The sequence below is a fragment of the Scyliorhinus canicula genome, chromosome 2, assembly GCF_902713615.1.
Source record: "Scyliorhinus canicula chromosome 2, sScyCan1.1, whole genome shotgun sequence".
Lineage (NCBI taxonomy): Eukaryota > Metazoa > Chordata > Chondrichthyes > Carcharhiniformes > Scyliorhinidae > Scyliorhinus > Scyliorhinus canicula.
Genome location: NC_052147.1, coordinates 8,568,057 through 8,587,504, shown reverse-complemented (window position 1 = coordinate 8,587,504; position 19,448 = coordinate 8,568,057). Strand labels below are relative to the sequence as shown.

The 19,448-nt window shown below is 45.5% G+C and overlaps 1 protein-coding gene across 3 annotated transcripts in view; it reads right to left on the bottom strand.

Annotated features, from left to right (window-relative positions):
* Positions 1-19,448, bottom strand: part of rps6ka5 (ribosomal protein S6 kinase, polypeptide 5) — a 264,579-nt gene that overhangs the window by 107,853 nt on the left and 137,278 nt on the right. The gene's annotated exons all lie outside the window — the stretch shown is intronic.

The following is a 19,448-nucleotide window of genomic DNA, read 5'->3' as shown; positions in this document are numbered from 1 at the left end:
CTTTCTTCTTCCATCCTTCCTGTACAGTCAAGCCGCTTGTGGTGCCAGAAGCTTGGCTCTGTTTGCTCTCCCTGGAGGAACCAGCACCCTCTAGAATTCTAGAATCCACATTATAGGAGGAATGTGATTGCACTGAAGAGAGTGCAGTGAAGGTTTGCCAGGATGCTGCCTGGGCTGGAGAGTTGTAGCTATGAAGAGACTGGGGTTGTTTACCTTGGAGCAGAGGAGACTAAGGGGGAACATGATTGTGATATATAACATTGTGAGGGACATAGATAGACAGCAAGAAACTTTTCTCATTGGTGGAGGGATCAATGACCAGGGGGCATAGATTTAAGGTAACAGGCAGAAGGGGCAGCAGGGTAGCATGGTGGTTAGCATAAATGCTTCACAGCTCCAGGGTCCCAGGTTCGATTCCCGGCTGGGTCACTGTCTGTGTGGAGTCTGCACGTCCTCCCCCTGTGTGCGTGGGTTTCCTCCGGGTGCTCCGGTTTCCTCCCACAGTCCAAAGATGTGCGGGTTAGGTGGATTGGCCATGCTAAATTGCCCGTAGTGTCCTAATAAAAAAAAGTAAGGTTAAGGGGGGATTGTTGGGTTACGGGTATAGAGTGGATACGTGGGTTTGAGTAGGGTGATCATGGCTCGGCACAACATTGAGGGCCGAAGGGCCTGTTCTGTGCTGTACTGTTCTATGTTCTATGTTTAGAGGGGATGTGAGGTAAAACGTTTTCACCCAGAGACACTCAGAATATTTAAGTAGTATTTAGATATGCACTTGCGATTATAAGGCATACAAGGCTAAGGACCGAGTGCTGGAAAATAGGATTATAATACTTAAGTGGTTGTTTTTAAATGCAGGTGTGATGGGCCGAAGGACTTTTTCTGTGCTGTAGACCTCTATGACTCATCTGTTTCCAAAATGGACAACCGATTTGTGAGCAGGACCCCAGGGGACTCCTGCACTACCTGACTTTTTAGTTTTGGCTGCTTGGTGGTCACCCATTCCCTTTTGTTCTCAAGTCCCTTGAGCTGCGGTGTGACCACCCCTCTACATGTGCTATCCACATAACTCTCAGCCTCGCGGATGTGCCAAAGTGGCTCCAGCCACCGCTCGAGCTCCGAAACCCGGAGCTTAAGTTTCTGCATTCGGGAGCACTACATGCATACGTGGTCATCTAGGATGCCAGTATGGTCCATGACTTCACACAGATGACAGTCCCTGTGGACATTAAAGCTGAAACGTTTGGATAGCAACTACATTTTGCGATTATTAGTAAAATATAAAGTGAGGCTCGATCTGCAGAAATTTGGCTTTGCCATTCAAATCCAAAGGCCTGAATATTTATCCTAAACTGGTATGCCACATCATCCACCCCCAGCCACCTGGTTAAGAATTGCAGCCAAACAATGTAACAAATGTCAGTACATATGAAAAACTCTCAACCACAGCTAGCTGTGGAAAGAAAAAAATGTCACGGCAACTTAGATGACCTAAATTAATAAGCAGAATTCTTAGATGAGCAAGAAACATTCACAGTAATTAGGAGGAAGAAGGAAGAATGACTTGGCCATGTGTTTAACTGCCCTTTAACTGGAAAGCATTGAGCTCACAAATCATTACTTGCAACCTTAGAACTTCAGTAATTTTAGTTATTACATGGTTCTTGATAGTTGACTGAGAAACAGACCTTTTCCATTTACAGCACTGAAATATACTGGAAAAGTAAAAGATGAATATTGCTTCTTCACACAATTGCTACCCACTTCCTTTCAAACAATGACACAGCAGGTTCTCTGTATTCACATTACTCCAATCTTTCTACAAGTACCTCAGGACTCATTAAAGCCAGTCCAATTTCTTTTTTAAAGTGCTTCTCTGCAATACTTCTAGTTGTAATGTAATTGATGAAGGCCATATTCAGATACCAAAGTGAAAGATGAATTTTGGCTTCAGTGCTGTGGCTTGTGACAACGTGATCTTGTTGCCTAACATCTGAATATACACTACAGGCCCATGCTGTTGGCATGAGGGGAGGAAAAGAACAACTGTATCTTGCCAGCTGGCATGTCCTGCACTTCCAGAATCACGACACGAACAGATGAGAAACAAAATATGAGAAACTAAAGCTATACTGCAAAGAATGGAAAGATTTTGTATTTGAATTGAATTTTTCAAGTTCTCAGGATGTCCCATGAAGAACTTCACAGCAATTAAGTTTCTTTTTGAAGTGCACCGACTGTTGTGTTGTAGGGAAATGAGGAATATGATTTGCACACAGCAAAGTTCTGCAAACAGCAATGAAGACAAATGACCAGGTAATCTGCTTTTGGAGATGCTGGTTAGTGACAAATGCTGGCCCAGACTGCAGAAGAATTCCCCTTTCCTTTTTTACATAGTGACGTGGAATCTTTTACATCCACCTGAGAGGGGGATTTGGAACCCAGTTTAGCGTCTTGTCTGAGACGGCATCTCCCACAGCCTTCACGACTGTACTGATGTGTCAACCTGGGTTAGGTGCTCAAGTTAGAACCATAGAACCACATAGAAATAATACAGCACAGAAGGGGGCCATTCGGCCAATCTTGTCCATGCCGACCCAAAGGCACCAGATGCCCTTTCTAATACAATTTTCCTGCACAAGGCCCATAGCCCTGCAGCTTACAGCACTTAAGGTGCAGATCCAGATACTTTAAAAAAAAGAATTTAGGATCTCTGCCTCCACCACCAACTCAGTCAGCGAATTCCAGACATCCACCACCCTCTGCATAAAAGAGTTTTCCCTCATGTCCCCTCTAATCCTTCTGCCACTTAGCTTGAAATTATGACCCATGTTTTTGAATTCTCTGCCAAGTGAAACAGGTTCCTCTTGTCTCCTCTATCACTACTCACAATTTTGTATACCTCAATCATGTCACCTCTCAGGCTTCTCTGATCCAAAGAAAACAACCCCAACCTTTCCAATCTCTCCTCGTAGCTACAATTCTCCAGCCCTGGCAACATTCTAGCAAATCTTCTCTGCATTCTCTCCAGAGTAATTACATCCTTCCTGTAATGTGGTGACCAGCATTGAACATAATAGTCCAGTTGCGGCCTCACCAGTATCTTAAACAGTTCTATCATTATACCCCTTGTATTCTATACCGGTGCCAATGAAGGAGAGCATTCCATCTGCCTTCTTTACAATCTTACCTCCCAGTACTGCTTTTTTAGGGACCTGTACACTTACACGCCAAGATCTCTCACTTCACACTTCATCTACCCCTTATTCCTTCATCTACCCCTTATTCAGCATATTCCTGTTTATTGTGTATTCCCTTTTACTGCCTGACCTCCCTGATGTGTTGGGCAGGCTGGGCCTATGTGGACTGCGTTTGATGCAGTGTAGAGAGAGAGACAGGCTTCCAACACTTGATGAGATGCAACACGATTGTATTTAACATCTAACTATAATATATGGTTAACTGTGGATTGACACTATGCTGACTTGACTGGAGACCTGAGGCTAGCCTGACCAGACTAACTGACTACCACATGGTGTTTGTACTAGCTGCTGCTCACGAGCTCTGACTGTCTCAGAGGCTGGATCCCAAGAGAGCAGGAAAATTGGTGCCCTCTGATTTTATAGTGGTCGTGCCCTGTCTGGTGATTGGCTGCTGTGTTCTGTGTGCTCATTGGTCATCCTGTGTGTCAATCACTGCCTGTCTGCACTCCATCATATACATGGATGTATATTATGACACTCCCTAAATGCATTACCTCACACTTCACAGAGTTGAACTCCATCTGCCACTTTCCTGCCCCTCCACAAACCCATCTGTATCATTTTGGAGCTTAGAATTGCTAGGAGGCTATTTAGCCCATCAAGTCTGCACCAACCCTCCGAAAGAGCACCCAACTTAGGCCCACACCTCCACCTTAGTGTGGTGATAGATTCATCAGGGGCTCTGGTACCGGAGGTGGTGGTGTCCATAAACGCAGGGAAGGTATTTGATTGGGTGGAGTGGCGGTATACCAAAGGCCTTTTTTCAGAAAGTGGACATGATCATTTAGGACTTTGTATGGACGTGGAAGGTGCCGAGGGTGGGGAGGACATGTTTGACAGAGGTTATTTAACTTGGCGGGCTGGAGAGCCTAGAACTAGGGCACATGTTAAGAGTCCATCAATTTGAAGGCAAGCCGCATGCTTGTGCACCAGCTGCGGAGTCAGGCAACGTCCAGGGATATATTGAAGATACGGACCAGGGCTGGGGATGTGGTGTCAGAGCCAGGGAAGAGAAACGAGGCATTTAGGGAGTACTACCAGGGTCTTTATGGGGCAGGGGGAAGAGGACGGGGTCATGGGGCAGTTTCTAGATGAGCTGGAGTTTCCCCAGGTGGAGGAAGCAAAGAGGCAGGTGTTGGAGGAGCCCCTGGGACTGAAGGAGGTGCTGGATAGTATCAAGGGTATGAAGTCGGGGTAGGCCCCTGGGCCGGTTGGGTCCCCGGTGAAATTTATAAGGAATTTGCGACGGACCTGGCACCACATCTGTTGGGGGCGTTTAATGAAGTACTGGAAATGGGGGAGTTTCCGGAGACGCTAACGCAGGCAATAATCACACTAATCCTGAAAAAGGGGACGAAAGGACCCGGTGGAATGTGGGTCGAATAGGCCCATATCACTATTGAACACAGATGTGAAAGTATTGGCTAAGTTGTTGGTGGGGTGGATGGAGGATTGTGTCACGGAGGTGGTTGCAGAAGATCAAACAAGCTTCGTGAAGGGCAGGCAGGCAGCTCGCGAGTAATATAGGACTGAGATGATGAGAATCATAGAATCCCTGCAGTGCAGAAGGAGGTCATTTAGCCCATCGAGTCTCTACCGACCCTCCGAAAGAGCACTCTACCAGGTTCATTCCCCTGTCCACACCAACCTATCCCCCTAACCTCACCTAATCTGCACATCCCTGGACACTAAGGGGCAATTTTGCATGGCCAAGCGACCTAACCTGCACATTTTTGGACATTGGAGGAATCCGGAGGACCCAGAACCCACGCAGGTACAGGGACAGCTTGCAAATTCCACACAGTTGCCCAAGGCTGAAATTAAATCCATATCCCTGGTGCTTTGAGGCACCGTGCCACCGTGCTGTCCCAGAGAGCTGTGGATGCTAAGATGTTGTACATATTTTGAGGTTGATTTGAGATTAATCGACTTTTGGATACTAAGGGAATCAAGCAATATGGGGATCAGGTGGGAAAGTGGAGTTGAGATTGAAGCTCAGGTATCACCTCAATGAATGGCAAGCCAAGCTTGAGGAGCTGAATGGCCTCCTCCTGCTTGTATTTATGTTCTTATGCTCTGACAGTAGTTGCCAGGTTTACACCTTTCCGTTTTAAAACCGATGTCATGTATGAGTACCTTTAAGAAATGGATGTTTATCAAATCGCTGTAGTGGATGTACCTTTAAGAAAGTGGTGTTTATCAAATAGCTGCAGTGATGTCAGAGTGTGGGTGGAGCTGGGCTGTCTGTCTGTTTTACTTTTGTTTTTTGAGCTGGCAGCTACAGTGTGTGTTTAGTTTAGTTTTCAGAGTTGGAACTGCATCCAGCAAAACAAGGTGTAATTTTGACCTCTCTCTGCATGAAAAGAATGTCTTCAGCTCACTTGCTAATTTAAAAGTGATAACTGTTCTCAGTAGAGAATTTAAATCTGCCGTCTTTGTTAAAGAGGGTATTTGTCTTATGGGTGTTGCTAGGAAAGATTAAGGGTTACTTAAAGAGTACTGTATTCTTTGGGGGAAGTATTTGAGTTGATAGTTGCTAAGATGTTTACTGTGTGTTTATAAAATGTTAACTGGATTCATAGAATAAACATTGTTTTGTTTTAAAAGTACTTTAGATCTCTGTTGCATCACACCTGTAGAGTGGGCCCTTGTGCTCCCCATAACCAAAATCTATTAAAAGTTGTGGGTCAGGTGAACTCCATGTTACACTTTGGGGTTCTCTAAACCCTGGCCCGTAATACAGAAGTGTAATGTTTGCTATCCTCCAGTCTCCTGGCCCCACACCCATATTTAAGGATTGAAAGATTTGACCAGAGCCTTTGCTATTTTAACCTTTACTTCTCTCCATAACCTATTGTGCATCCAGATCAGGCAACCGCTCTACTTTGAGGACTCAACCATTGATGTACATCCTCTTAATTTTTAATTTTATTCTTTTGTTATGAACACCTCCTCTACTGCCAAATTGGCAACATCCTCTTCTCTGGTAAAGATAGATGCATTTCAAAGTTTGATTGTGCGGCTCAGGTTTAGCATTCAATGCAATCATAGATTACACTGACAAGATCAATAGAAACTATTTTATTTGAGTATAAAGCTATCAATATTGATCTGTCTATGGAAAATAGAAAAATAGACATGTTTGCCCCAAATAAAAACTAGAGTGTTATGACTGATAAGTCACATTGGTGTTTGTATCACTGAAAATACTGAAGATTTATGAGAAGGTTTGTGAGAAATGGCCATTCAAGAGTGATGTTGTTGCTCTTTAACAATGGAAGCCTATTAAGGGAAGTATTGCAAGCCATTTCAACTGCAATCTACCAGTGTTTAAAGGGGGTTACATGAAGGGTAAAAGCACAGACTGTGAATCTAAGCAAACACTAATAGTAAAAACACTGCAGCATAGTCTAATGAAAAATCTGACCAGCTATCTTTGAAGAACATTGAGTACTATGCTCATCGTTTGATGACTTTGTACAGCAGTCAAATGGAAGAATCTTTGATCTAACTATCAAAGGAAAAGGCTCACTGCCAGTTCAAAAAGCACTGGAGTTAGCTTAAAAAAATAGTGTGTGCATGTCTGTGTCTTCAGTAAGTGTCATCGTTATATAGCTTGCTTGTGGCAATCTTTATGGTAGTTTATCAAATTCTGAGTATTTTTATGGGGGGATGGAGGAAGAGGAAGGGGGAAAGGTACAAAGTCAGGAGAAATACCTGCAGCAACTTCCTGAAAATTCCAGAGCAAGCTCATGTGTGATCAGCTGGAAACAGATTCAATCTCCAACAGGGTTGAAACAGTTTATTTTCTTAAACTGTAATGGCAAAATCCCAATTGAGTATTTCGAATCACCCGGGCTAAACTGGTGGCCAGAGATCCAACCATGAACCAATCACAGGCAATATCTGTCGCACATCCATGTCAAATTCTGTGACATTCTGTGGCCTGGAGTGAAAATGAATGTACATGTATTGCTATCAACTGTATCGAGCAGCTTGTTCCTGAGCATTCCCATGCTTGGTGATAATGCAAGTACATTCACAGCAACGTTTAGTCAATAACATGTTAATTCAGGGTGTCACATGATGGAAGTGTGAGAGCGTCTGCGCTTTTGAGAGCTTTGGAGCTACTGACATTTTTTAAATCCTGATGCACAACCCATAATTATTTGACCCGGATGTGTATAATCTGCGCTATGTTCCTGGAAGATCCTGGTTAACATTTGGCGATGGTGAGCCGAGTTAAGTCAAGAAAATCCTTGTTTGATTGAGTCATTCAGAGATGGCTGGGGTGGGGCCCAGCTCGTAGTGGTGGTTTCGCTGATGTGGGTGCCTACACTCTGGCAAGGCCATTGGCGTCACAATAGTGGCTGCCATTGTGAGTGAAGTTATGGACAGTCTTGGCTCCCCGGCACAGATTATTGGTGCACACATTGATGAACTGCCAGATATCCTGAAGAGAATGGTGAAGCGGAGAAGAGAATCCTGTCAGTCAATAGGGCAGTTTTCTCGGTGGGGGCTCATTCATAGTCCTTGCAAATCCTGCTGCATCTGAAGGGAGCTGGGATGAATTCCCGGCTGAATTTGAGAACTGGCTGCCATGCTTTCACAATCTCGATTTGAAGGTTAGGCTTTTGGAGATCGATGGAGCACATTGTATCTGGTTTTCGAGGCCTGGGGTTGGTCGAAGAGTCCGACCACTTACGTTGCCAGTCCATCACACGAACCTGCCTCCCATCCATGGACTCCATCTACACCTCCCGCTGCCGGGGGAAAGCGGGCAGCATAATCAAGGATCCCTCCCACCCGGCTTACTCACTTTTCCAACTTCTTCCATCGGGCAGGAGATTCAGAAGTCTGAGAACACGCACGAACAGACTCAAAAACAGCTTCTTCCCCACTGTCACCAGACTCCTAAATGACCCTCTTATTGACTGACCTCATTAACACTACACCCTGTATGCTTCAACCGATGCCAATGCTTATGTAGTTACATTGTATATCTTGTGTTGCCCTATTATGCATTCTCATGTATTTTCTTGAATTTTGTTTAATTCCCTTTTCTTCCATGTACTGAATGATCTGTTGAGCTGCTTGCAGAAAAATACTTTTCACTGTACCTCGGTACACGTGACAATAAACAAATCCAATCCAATCCAATCCAATCCTTGGTGTTCAACGAGAAGAGTTGAGGCAGGACACAACGGATGTTTGCCACCCACTGGGTCCTATGTTCCTTTATATCGAGACTTCAGGATGATGACATGGCGGAGGTGCAAGGGCTTTGGTGAAACTGTGGCTGGATCCTGGGTGCTGCTCAATGATTTTGTCATGGCTTTGGGCCTTTCCAAGCTTTGTGGATGGTTATATTATCCTGCACTTCATCATTAATTCTGAATTTTGTTCCCTTGTGATTATACCCCTGATTTTGTGTTATGCCTTTTATCCTGACAAGGGTATATGATATATGAGCACAGAGGTGTTTGTTGCCTGTTATCCTGTGAAAATCATGCTGAGATGGTTGTATGACATTAAGGTGTGCAGTATTTACCTTAATTTATTTTAATGCGCTGTAATCCTTGCTTTTACACTGAGTGATTACATTTTTTGGTACCCTTCACTTTATTTAGACATAAGATGGGTAGTGCCACAGCAAGGTGTTGGGTAGGTGGTTTGATATGCAGGTGATTGGTCTGACCTAAGTCCTCATTGTGGATGAGGAAAATCCCCATTAGAACTATTGATGTCTTTTTCTTTTGTACTTTTGTTATTTTGAGATTAAGGAATCTTTGCATGTCTCCCACGATGGTCCAGTCAGATCATGTGCACCGGAAAAGACTGGGTTCATTTTTGGTTTCTGTCATTGGCACCTCTGGTATTGTAGGAGTAGGGGGAAATATGTCCTGGTGCATCCCTGTGCGTGGTCAGTTAATCCTTGGACATCTATGGCACGATCTGAAAGCCACGCTGCTCCCGAAAAGCAGCTCTCTGCTGTGCAGTGCGGCCGATAAAAGCCTGGAGACCCAATTCCCAGGATCTACCTGGCTCGTGAGACGTTGCGATCAACATTCTGCCAATTGTGGGTGGGATCACTTTTTGGCAAATCTGCGACAGTTCGTGTCATTCTAATGTGCAGATTCCTGAAGAACCAGAGGCTTTAGGATTCATCCCTTTCGGCTCAGAAACCTTGGGCAAGTGCCGTTCAGCAAACGGGGACCAGACGGAACAGCACTCATGGGGCTCTCCCAGGATATTGGAGGCCCCCAGCTTCATGTCCTTTGGGCAGGCTGGAGCCCTTGCATTGCTGGTGCCACCTGGACACCTTGACAGTGCCAGCCTGGCACCACCACCTGGGTGCTGGCCTGGCAGTACCTGGGTGCTAGCATGGCCAAGGTGCCCAGGTAGCGCTGCTAGCTGGTAGAGGCTGGCATTAAGGTGCCAAGCTGGCATTTTTTGCACATGCGTGATTGCACTGGAAGTGCCCAGCGTGGGTTATGGGGGGGTGCAGATACCCTCCAATAGTACTGTGGGGGTGTCGTGGATTGCTTCGGGGACCTCACTACACTGGGGAGTTCTGCCGAGCAGAGCTCCCCAGTGTAGAAAACAGAGCTATATGCGGCCTCAGCCGCACGCTCCCCACTGAGGCCCCTTTTACAATGCGAGTCATGTTGAATACCCATGTGCTTCTCAGCACTGCGAGTTCACCTCAGGATGGAGGAGAAACTGGTTCGAGCTCCGGCTGCCCCTGCGTTAGCTGGCTCTGCCAGCCCTGGTGGCTCCCCGATGTCTGCACCATGGTGTCGTTGCCCTCGGTTAAACTCCTCAGTGATAGGGCCATGCACTGCAGTGCCTCGGCAATGCCCAATTGCGACTTGGACAAGCTCTGCAGCGCATCGTCCATGCCCATCTGAGAGCATTGATGAACGTTCTGTTTTTGGTCACCCCATCACCTCCTGTTCCTCGAAGGTTATGAGGATTCTTATGGTCGGCACCCTCCCGCCAGTCTGGGCCCTCTCCTGACAATTGTGGGAGAGCTTTTCCTGCAGAGACACAGAGAGGGCATTGTTAGCTGCACGCATGGTTCACAACGGTGTGGGGTAGGGGAGGTGAAGGAAGGACTGGGGGGGGGTTGAAGGGAGGGTTGGAGGATGCTCGCGTGGGGGAGGAAAGGTCTCGGGGGGGGGGGGGGGGGGGGGGGTTGGGGTTTGGTATCAACTCACCTGTGCTTCCGGTGTAGGTTATTGACCTTCTCGCAGCACTGAAGGCCAGTCCTCCTTGCCACGCTTCCTGATCTGACGGCTGTTGCCACTTCATTCCAGACGGCACTCGCTGCCCTGTGGCACCGTTCTGCGACCCTTGGGGGAACAGGACATCCCTCTTGGCCTCCACCGCATCTAGGGGCCTCTCCAGGTCCGCGTCTCCAAATCTTGGGGCCGGTTGTCTCGGCACCATGACTGCCAGCTGAGTGAGGTTGGCTGTGTAAGTATTATTTAAGTGCTGCTCGATCTTGTTGTGGCGAATCGGCTCACGAGCCTTCATTTGCGGCATGAAGCCCGTCGGACCTTGTTAAGTGGATCAATTAACGTTGAATAACGTTGCCAACCTCGCTGGGCCGAGTGTCAGGAAGCTCGCGGCAGTTCCCATCCGTTACCACACGTAGAAATCTTTCCGGAGGATTGCGCCCTTAGTCATTTTTTGGGACAATTGCACCTATGGACGATAAGGGAATAGTGTAGAGAGACTTTAGAGGGGTTTCACAGGACGGCGCAACATCGTGGGCCGAAGGGCCTGTACTGCGCTGTAATGTTCTATGTACGTTGCTAGTCCATGTCTGATGTAATTTGGCTAATCCTGGCATTGCTCTCTCTCTGGGTTTCCTTTCTATATTTGGGGAGGTGAGGGGCTGATACAGGCTCTGATTTGTTAAATTTAATTCTAGAGGTTGTCCGTAATCCTGTTGGGAGGAGGAGAATTGTATTCTTTTTTTCAGATATCCTGTTGGTGGGTGCCTTGACGATTCTTCTTCTCCTTGTCAATAGGGTTTCCTTGGTGCAAAATGGTTGAAATTTTTGAGAGATGGTGCGGCTTGAATGGTGCCTTTGATTTGGCTGGAGAGGTGTGAGGTTTGTTGTGTTGCGAGACTTGTCATGGTATAAGAATCCGTGGCTTACTGGCTCCTGTATACGAGAGTGTATACTGCCAAGCCATGTCTTGTACCAGTGGTGGTATCCTAGTGACCCCCTTATCTTGGGGTATCCTTTCATTGCTTGGAGGTCTTGGGATGCTGAGTTAGGTCCTGTTTGATTGTATTTTACCCTATAAGGGATCCTGTATATTGTGTAGCTCAGTTGTCCTGTGGAGGAGGGTGTGCACCATGGTGCCATGTGCTCATGGTTTTACCCTGTTATCCTGAGATCCCACTCTTTCTGGTTTCCTTAATATCCATATGAAAGGAGACCACAATGCTGAACTACTTGTACGAGTAACTGGATTGGATTGGATTTGGTTTGTTTATTGTCACGTGTACCGAGGTGCAGTGAAAAGCATTTTTCTACGAACAGCTCAAACAGATCATTTAAAATACATAATAGGGCAATACATAATAGGGCAAATACATAGACACCGGCATGGGGTGAAGCATAAAGGAGTGTAGTATTAATCAGGTCAGTCCATAAGGGGGTCATTTAGGAGTCTGGTAACAGTGGGGAAGAAGCTGTTTTTGAATCTGTTCGTGCGTGCTCATCTTTTCTGTATGTATATATGGAATAATGATCATGCTGTACTGTACTAGATTTTGGGGGGTGCTGGGTCTTGTGGTTAAATGGAAAATGGATAACCTTCAATAAAAATATTTATTTAAAAATTGTTGATTTAGGACTCAGATTGAATACCAACCCACTCCAAAAATGTTAATATGGGGCCCTCAGAGATTATTGCTACAATTCCCTCATTGAGACTAGACTCTAAATGGCATGCCTTGTCAAAACCCCACAGCTCAGAAGGCTGGAAAATTAACATCTCCATCCTTGCGATCCCTACGAGCTTGGATTCCTGAATCTTGAATTAATACATTTCTGATCCTTGCAGAGTAAATTAAAAAAAAAACTAATGGCATGCATGATTATAATTGTGTGGAATTATTGGTAGCTCTGTCTGAATATTTGGACAGTCAGAATAAATTCAAGCGTTTTTAAAAAAAGTTAATTGAGGATCGTTTCAAAAGTGTGCCAGAATGTATGTTTTATTTGATGCTGGCAGTGAACAAATATTTTCTGCTACGCTGTTCGGGATGTGGAGAATATCACATGGGTAATTTAAAAATATATTTATTCCACAAGGAAAAGAAATATCATCAAATCTCAAGCATCAAAGCCACAAGTAAGTTCCAAATGTCTCTGTCAGAAGTGGAACACACTATTATTAATTCCTATGTAGGATTCTATTTGGACACGGTGCATTTCTATTTTCATGCTATTTTCTTTAAAAAAAAACATTAGATAAACTTCTGTTATGTGGCATGAATTTTATTGCATGCACAAGTGCATCATAGGGGCTGGTTTAGCTCACAAGGCTAAATCGCTGGCTTATAAAGCAGACCAAGCAGGCCAGCAGCACGGTTCGATTCCCGTACCAGCCTCCCCGGACAGGCGCCGGAATGTGGCGACTAGGGGCTTTTCACAGTAACTTCATTGAAGCCTACTCGTGACAATAAGCGATTTTCATTTCATTTTCATTATGAAACATAGAGGCTGGGATTCTCCGTTATGCCGGTGTCAGGGGGACTTCCCGACGGCAATGGGAAACCCCATTGACCGGCTGGCGTAATGGAGAATCCCGTCAGCTGGTCGGGGCAGAAATGTGGCGCAGCGGGGCAGAGAATCCCGCCCAAAATGATGTAGCTCAGGTGGAGGCCATTTGGCCTATCGTGTGCCAGGTCAGAAAATAGTAGTTCAGTTACTCCCACTCCCCTGTTCTTTCCCCATATCTCAGCATCTTCTGTTCCTTTTTCAAATATCTGTTTAATTTCCTTTGTAAGTCACTAATGAATCTGCTTCGACTGCTCTTTCAAGCAGCACATTCCAGATCATCATGGCTCTCTGTGGAAAAATATTTCCCCCATGTCTTTTCTGGTTCTTTTGCCAATTATATTAAATCTGTATCCTCTAGCTCTTCTACTACTAGAAGCAGTTACTTACACTATCAAAGTGCTCAAAGTTTTGAATTCCTCAATCAACTTTCCTCTTAAGCTTCTCTGCTTTAAGGAGAACATCCCAGTCTCGCCATGTAACTCAACTCTTTCATCACTGGCACCATTATAGCAAATCTCCTCTGCACCTGCTCTAAGGCCATGACATCATTCCTAAAAGTGAAACATCCAGAATTGGCCATAATAGGGCGGCACGGTGGCACAGTGGTTAGCACTGCTGCCCCACAGCTCCAGGGACCCAGGTTCAATTCCGGCCTCAGGTGACTGTGTGGAATTTGCATGTTGTTGTGGGTTTCCTCCGGCTGCTCCGGTTTCCTCCCACAGTCCAAAGATGTGCAGGTTAGGTAGATTGGCCATGCTAAATTGCCCTTTAGTCCAAAAGGTTAGGTGGGGTTACTAGGTTACGGGAATAGGGTAGAGGCGTACGCTGAAGTAGGGTGCTCTTTCCAAGGGTAGACTCGATGGGCCGAATGGCCTCCTTCTGCACTGTAAATCTATGATCTATAGACCAGCTGGGACCTAACTAGTGCAGAACTTTGTTGCTTTTGTACTCTATTACTTATAAGGTAAGGATCCAATAAGACGTATTAACAGAAATACAAAAGCTAATTACTGCAGATGCTGGAAATCGAAAATAAGAACCAAATGATCATTGACCTGAAATGTTAACTCTGTTCCTCTCCCCACAGATGTTGCCTGACCTGCTGAGTATTTACAGCTTTTTTGAATTAATGTTTTTTTAACAGCCTTCTCAACTTGTACTGCCACCTTCAAAGATAGGTACATAGAGTCCCAGGTCTCTCCGTTCCTGCATGCCTTTTAAAAATATACCATCTTATTTATGATCCTGTCATCATTCTTCCTACTAAAATGAATCACTTACACTTCTCTGTGTTAAATTTAATCTCTTATGCATTTGCCCACCAGTCTGTCTCTGTCCTCCTGAGGTCTGTTACAAACCTCACTATTTACTACATTTCCCAGTTTTGTGTCATCTTAAAGCTATGAAAATTATGCCTTGTTTATCGAAGTCAAAACACCCACTCTTATAGCCACCTCAAGAGATTTAATATCTCACATGAATGAGGGATCACCAACATTCCAGTATTCCAGCAGTACTGCATTAAAGTATCCACGTAGATTGTGTGTTCAACTGCCTGAAAGAAGGCTTGAACCCACGACTTTGAGTCAGTGACGCGAGTGCTACCCACTGAGCCATGACTGAATCAAATCTGTAGGATACCAGGTCAGAATGTAGGAAACTGGATAAAAATAGCAAACAAGAATATTCGAGAGTCAGAAAGACAGTCTTGGAATTAGGGGAGAACATTGTTGAATGAAGTGGTCAATCAATGCATGGACCCTTGCTGCTTCATCTTAATATATAAATTATTTGGATGCACATATCAATTGGAAGCTTCTTAAATCTGTAACTGTGATTAAAATAGGGAGTTGGATTTTTGTCTCCCGATGGAGGTGAGAATCAGCAAGCTTGAGTAAAAGTTTTGGATATTTGACTGCAAATTTCAATGTGGAGTGCCTTCCTGACCCCACACTATTTTTAGGTGGCCTTCTGGTGGGTAGGGAAGGTTTACCCCACATAGCACGTCTTCTGGTCAGGGTTGGCATTGTGAGGACCATAGGGAATTTGAATTGCTGTTCCACGCTACTTTTGTGTGCTGTTACGGATTTTGGAAGACCTAACCGTATATCCCCCCCCCGGTTTGTGAGTTTATGACCACTGGGGGAAGCCTGCTGGGGAGTCTGGATCATTCTGACAGTTAAGTGCAATGTCACTATGTAATTAATGGAGTAATTGATTATAGGGCAATGTCCCCAAGCATTTTATTGACCCCATTGTGTACATGTTGACATGTTTTACTCTACTTTTCCCACTTGAGAAAGTGACAAAATACATTAAAAACTGTAGAAAAAGGTGCCGGGAAACTAATAGAACACAGAACATAGAACATTACAGCGCAGTACAGGCCCTTCGGCCCTCGATGTTGCACCGTCCTGTGAAACCCCTCTAAAGTCCATCTACACTATTTCCTTATCGTCCATATGCCTATCCAATGACCATTTGAATACATTTAGTGTTGGCGAGTCCACTACTGTTGCAGGCAGGTCAGCCCACGCCCTTACTACTCTCTGAGTAAAGAACCTACCTCTGACATATGTCCTATATCTATCTCCCCTCAATTTAAAGCTATGTCCCCTCGTGCTGGACATCACCATCCGAGGAAAAAGGCTCTCAATGTCCACCCTATCTAATCCTCTGATCATCTTGTATGCCTCAATCAAGTCTCCTCTTAACCTTCTTCTCTCTAACGAAAACAGCCTCAAGTCCTTCAGCCTTTCCACATAGGATCTTCCCTCCATACCAGGCAACATCCTTGTAAATCTCCTCTGTACCCTTTCCAATGCTTCCACATCCTTCCTATAATGTGGCGACCAGAACTGCACACAATACTCCAAATGCGGCCGCACCAGAGTTTTGTACAACTGCAACATGACCTCATGGCTCCGAAACTCAATTCCTCTACCAATAAAAGCTAACACACCGTACGCCTTCTTAACAACCCTCTCAACCTGGGTGGCAACTTTCATGTTTTGGACTGGGATTTAAATGTTCAGTGATCTTTAGTTTTGAAAGAATTGTTTTGGCTGTTGAAAGTTAAAAGAATCTAAGCACTCGCTGTACTCCATTGATTGACAGGCAATCTGCTTTGAAATAGAAATTAATACCATCTGTAGTTTAACAAAAGGCCATCCGTTATTTCAGTTTCAATGGACTGCATTGTTGATATTTCCCAGTGTCTGTTTTGATAGCTGAGGCTATAATGAATGCTCGCTTGAGTTTCAAAAGGTCCAAAACCATTTAATTCAGCAGGAGGACTGTGTTTACATTTTGATTAACTGCTTTATGAAGTTTTTAAGGTATTATCTGTCTTTAATGTTGTAGTGGACTATTGTTTTTTTGCTTGTATAACAGTTGACCGCTTGAGGAAATTTGAATGGGTTTTATGGAGGAGACTTTTTTCAGTAAGAAGTGTCTTTGAATATGACAACTCTATTAAATTTTAAGAACTTTTAATGTCCACTTCAAACATATCCTGAGGCCTGTTGATGTGGAAACTGGGCAAATGACGCAAGAAGATATATGGGGGGGGGGGGGGTCATGGGAAAATGAGGGGGCATTTAAGAGTATAAGGATCATTGGGAGTATAAGAGGGCATAAGGAGTATGAGGGACAATAGGAGTATGAGGTGTTGTGAGAGGGCGTGGAGTGTGTGCAGTGAGGGTGAGAGTCAAGGTGTATAGGGACTATGTTGGAGACCTGGGCTGACGTCCAGTGAACCAAGGTGGCCCTTCTAACCAGCCTGCCTTATCACCCACATTCTTCCGATGCCTCAAAACTTAGAAAACCCGAACATTGCCCACTACAAGGAGAGCCCCAACTGTAGAAAAACCCCGGCCTAGGTGGCAGGTCAGGGAAGGAAACCTTTAGGGGAATGGAGGATTATTAGAATCGTAATTTCTACTACTGTCTATGCATTCTGCGTATTTAAGATTCAACAAAAACAAAGCATCATATTTTGGAAACTTTAAAAGTATTTTATTCCAATTTGATTTTTAAAATAGTTTTCTTGCAATTAACTACTGAGAAGTAATGTCTGATTCAGTACCATGGCAATATTCGCAAGAGTGCAGTCCACATACAGCTTAACACAAATTTCAGGAGTGCAATACTTGACAGTCACATAAGCACACTTATTTCTGCAATACACAAAAAAACCATGCTTCTATCTGGTATGATTTTGCATGTGAGCACTAAGTATTTGACAAACAAATTTACAGATCATACAATACTTTTATTGGCAAAAGCTTTACACAGTTATATGATTCGCATATTAAACTGTGTCAAAATTGTGCCTAATTCCATTTTGTTATCTAAAATTTTTCCAAAAGACTGCAGCTTACAGTTAGTAGCTCTGCACTGCTCATAAAATATTCAAATACAACTCTCACATTTGACATTCAACAACGCAGAAACCATTGTATACCAACAGGTACAATTTACATGCGGTAGGTTGTATTTACATAAACTTGTTCTTGCCCAGGAAAAAAAATTGGAGATCAGCTATAGATTTTTAGCATTTGCAAAGCACTATTGACCTGATTGAGGTAAACAGCCCTACTGATCAGTCTGGTGGTACAAAGACCCACAATCTGGGGTACGAAGTCCTACTGATCTGACTGGGGTATACAGTCCCACTAACCAACTGTGGGATACATAGCCTTGCTGATCTGACTGAGGGAATAATGTCCCACTGCTCTGACTGAGGGTACAAAGTACATGATTTGAACCGTAATTTCACATGATTCCTATTCTCCTTTTAGCCATTTAGGCTGAAATTCTCCGGCCATTCACTGGTGTCGGGATTCTCGGGACCCACCTACAACGCACACCAGGGGCGAAATTCTCCGACCCCACGCAGGGTCGGAGAATAGGCGGGAAGCGGCGTTATTTCCGCTCCCGCAGGTTTTTGAATTCTCCCGCCGGTCATAAACCGGCGTTGTGCAAATCCCGCCGGCAGCCTGTGAAAACAGCTGGCGCCGGCAGCATTTCATTTTTTTTAAACTTACCTCAAATCTCCGGCCCGGATGGGCCGAAGTCCCGCCGCTGGGAGGCCTTCTCCCGCCGCCGAGGTTTAAACCACCTCTGGAACGGCGGGCTCAGCGGCGCGAGCAGGCCCCCAGGGTCCTGGGGGGGCGGGGGGCGATCGGACCCGGGGGGGTGCCCCCACGGAGGCCTGGCCCGCGATCGGGGCCCCCCGCTCACTCCGCGGGGCAGTGCCGTGGGGGCACTCTTTCTCCTTCCGCGCCGCCACGGCCTCCGCCATGGCGGACGCGGAGGAGAACCCCGCATCGCGCATGCGCCGGCAGTGACGTCAGCGGCCAGCTGCCGCTGACGTCACTGCCGGCGCATGCGCCGACCGCCGAAAGCCTTTCGGCCAGATCCGCTTCCGACTGCGCCGGGTGTTTGCGCCAGTCTTCTGGTGCAAACTGCTCCGGCGCGGGGCTGGCCCCCAAAGGTGGGGAGAATTCCCCACCTTTGGGGAGGCGCGACCCCTGAGTGGTTGGCGCCACTCCCCTACGCCGGCACCCTCCGTCACGCCGGGTAGGGGAGAATCCAGCCCCCGCTTGCGTTTTTTCCCCAGCAACGGGGAACAGAAAGTCCTGCCGCCAGCGAACAGCATGTTACCTCCGGCTGCTGAAAAACATACGGCTGGGAGGTTGGAGATTCCCTCCCTTAATCCCTGAGGAGGTAAATGACTATCAACATATGGCAGAAACAAGTTGCAGAAAGAAGATTGATTTCTTCAGGGTACTTTTCTCCTTCCTCACCACGCCCACAAAACCCAAAAGCAGTTACTAGGTTAACGTAAATTATAAAAGTATTCAAAATACACCTTGGACAGGTTCTGCAAAACAAACTAGTTGCAGGCAGTTTTAAGACCGCACACCACCGCCGCCTTAATCAACCCCATTTACATTCCCTTTGTCGTTCTGTCCATAACATCTTTGTCAATCTATACCTATCACTGGCCCTCGATCCAGTCCCACTGCTTCACGCACCCCCCCCCCCCCCCCCCCCCCCCCCGCCACAACAGTATAAATCTGATCCTATTCCCAGTAACCGCCAGCTTTGAGAGTCATCCAGACTCAAATGCTAGTTCCCATCTCTGTCCACAGATGCTGTCAGATGTACTGATTGTCCGATATTTTCCGTTTTTTGTGGCTTTGTCTGATTTTGAACAAGGTTTAAGAAAAATATTACTGTAGTAAAATACATCAAATTCACATCATTGTTAAACACTGTTCTCCCAATCTAACATTTGATCTTAATTTTGAACATACAGCATTGAGTCTCATCAATGCATTACACATGTTGTTACAAGAAAGTTAAAAGA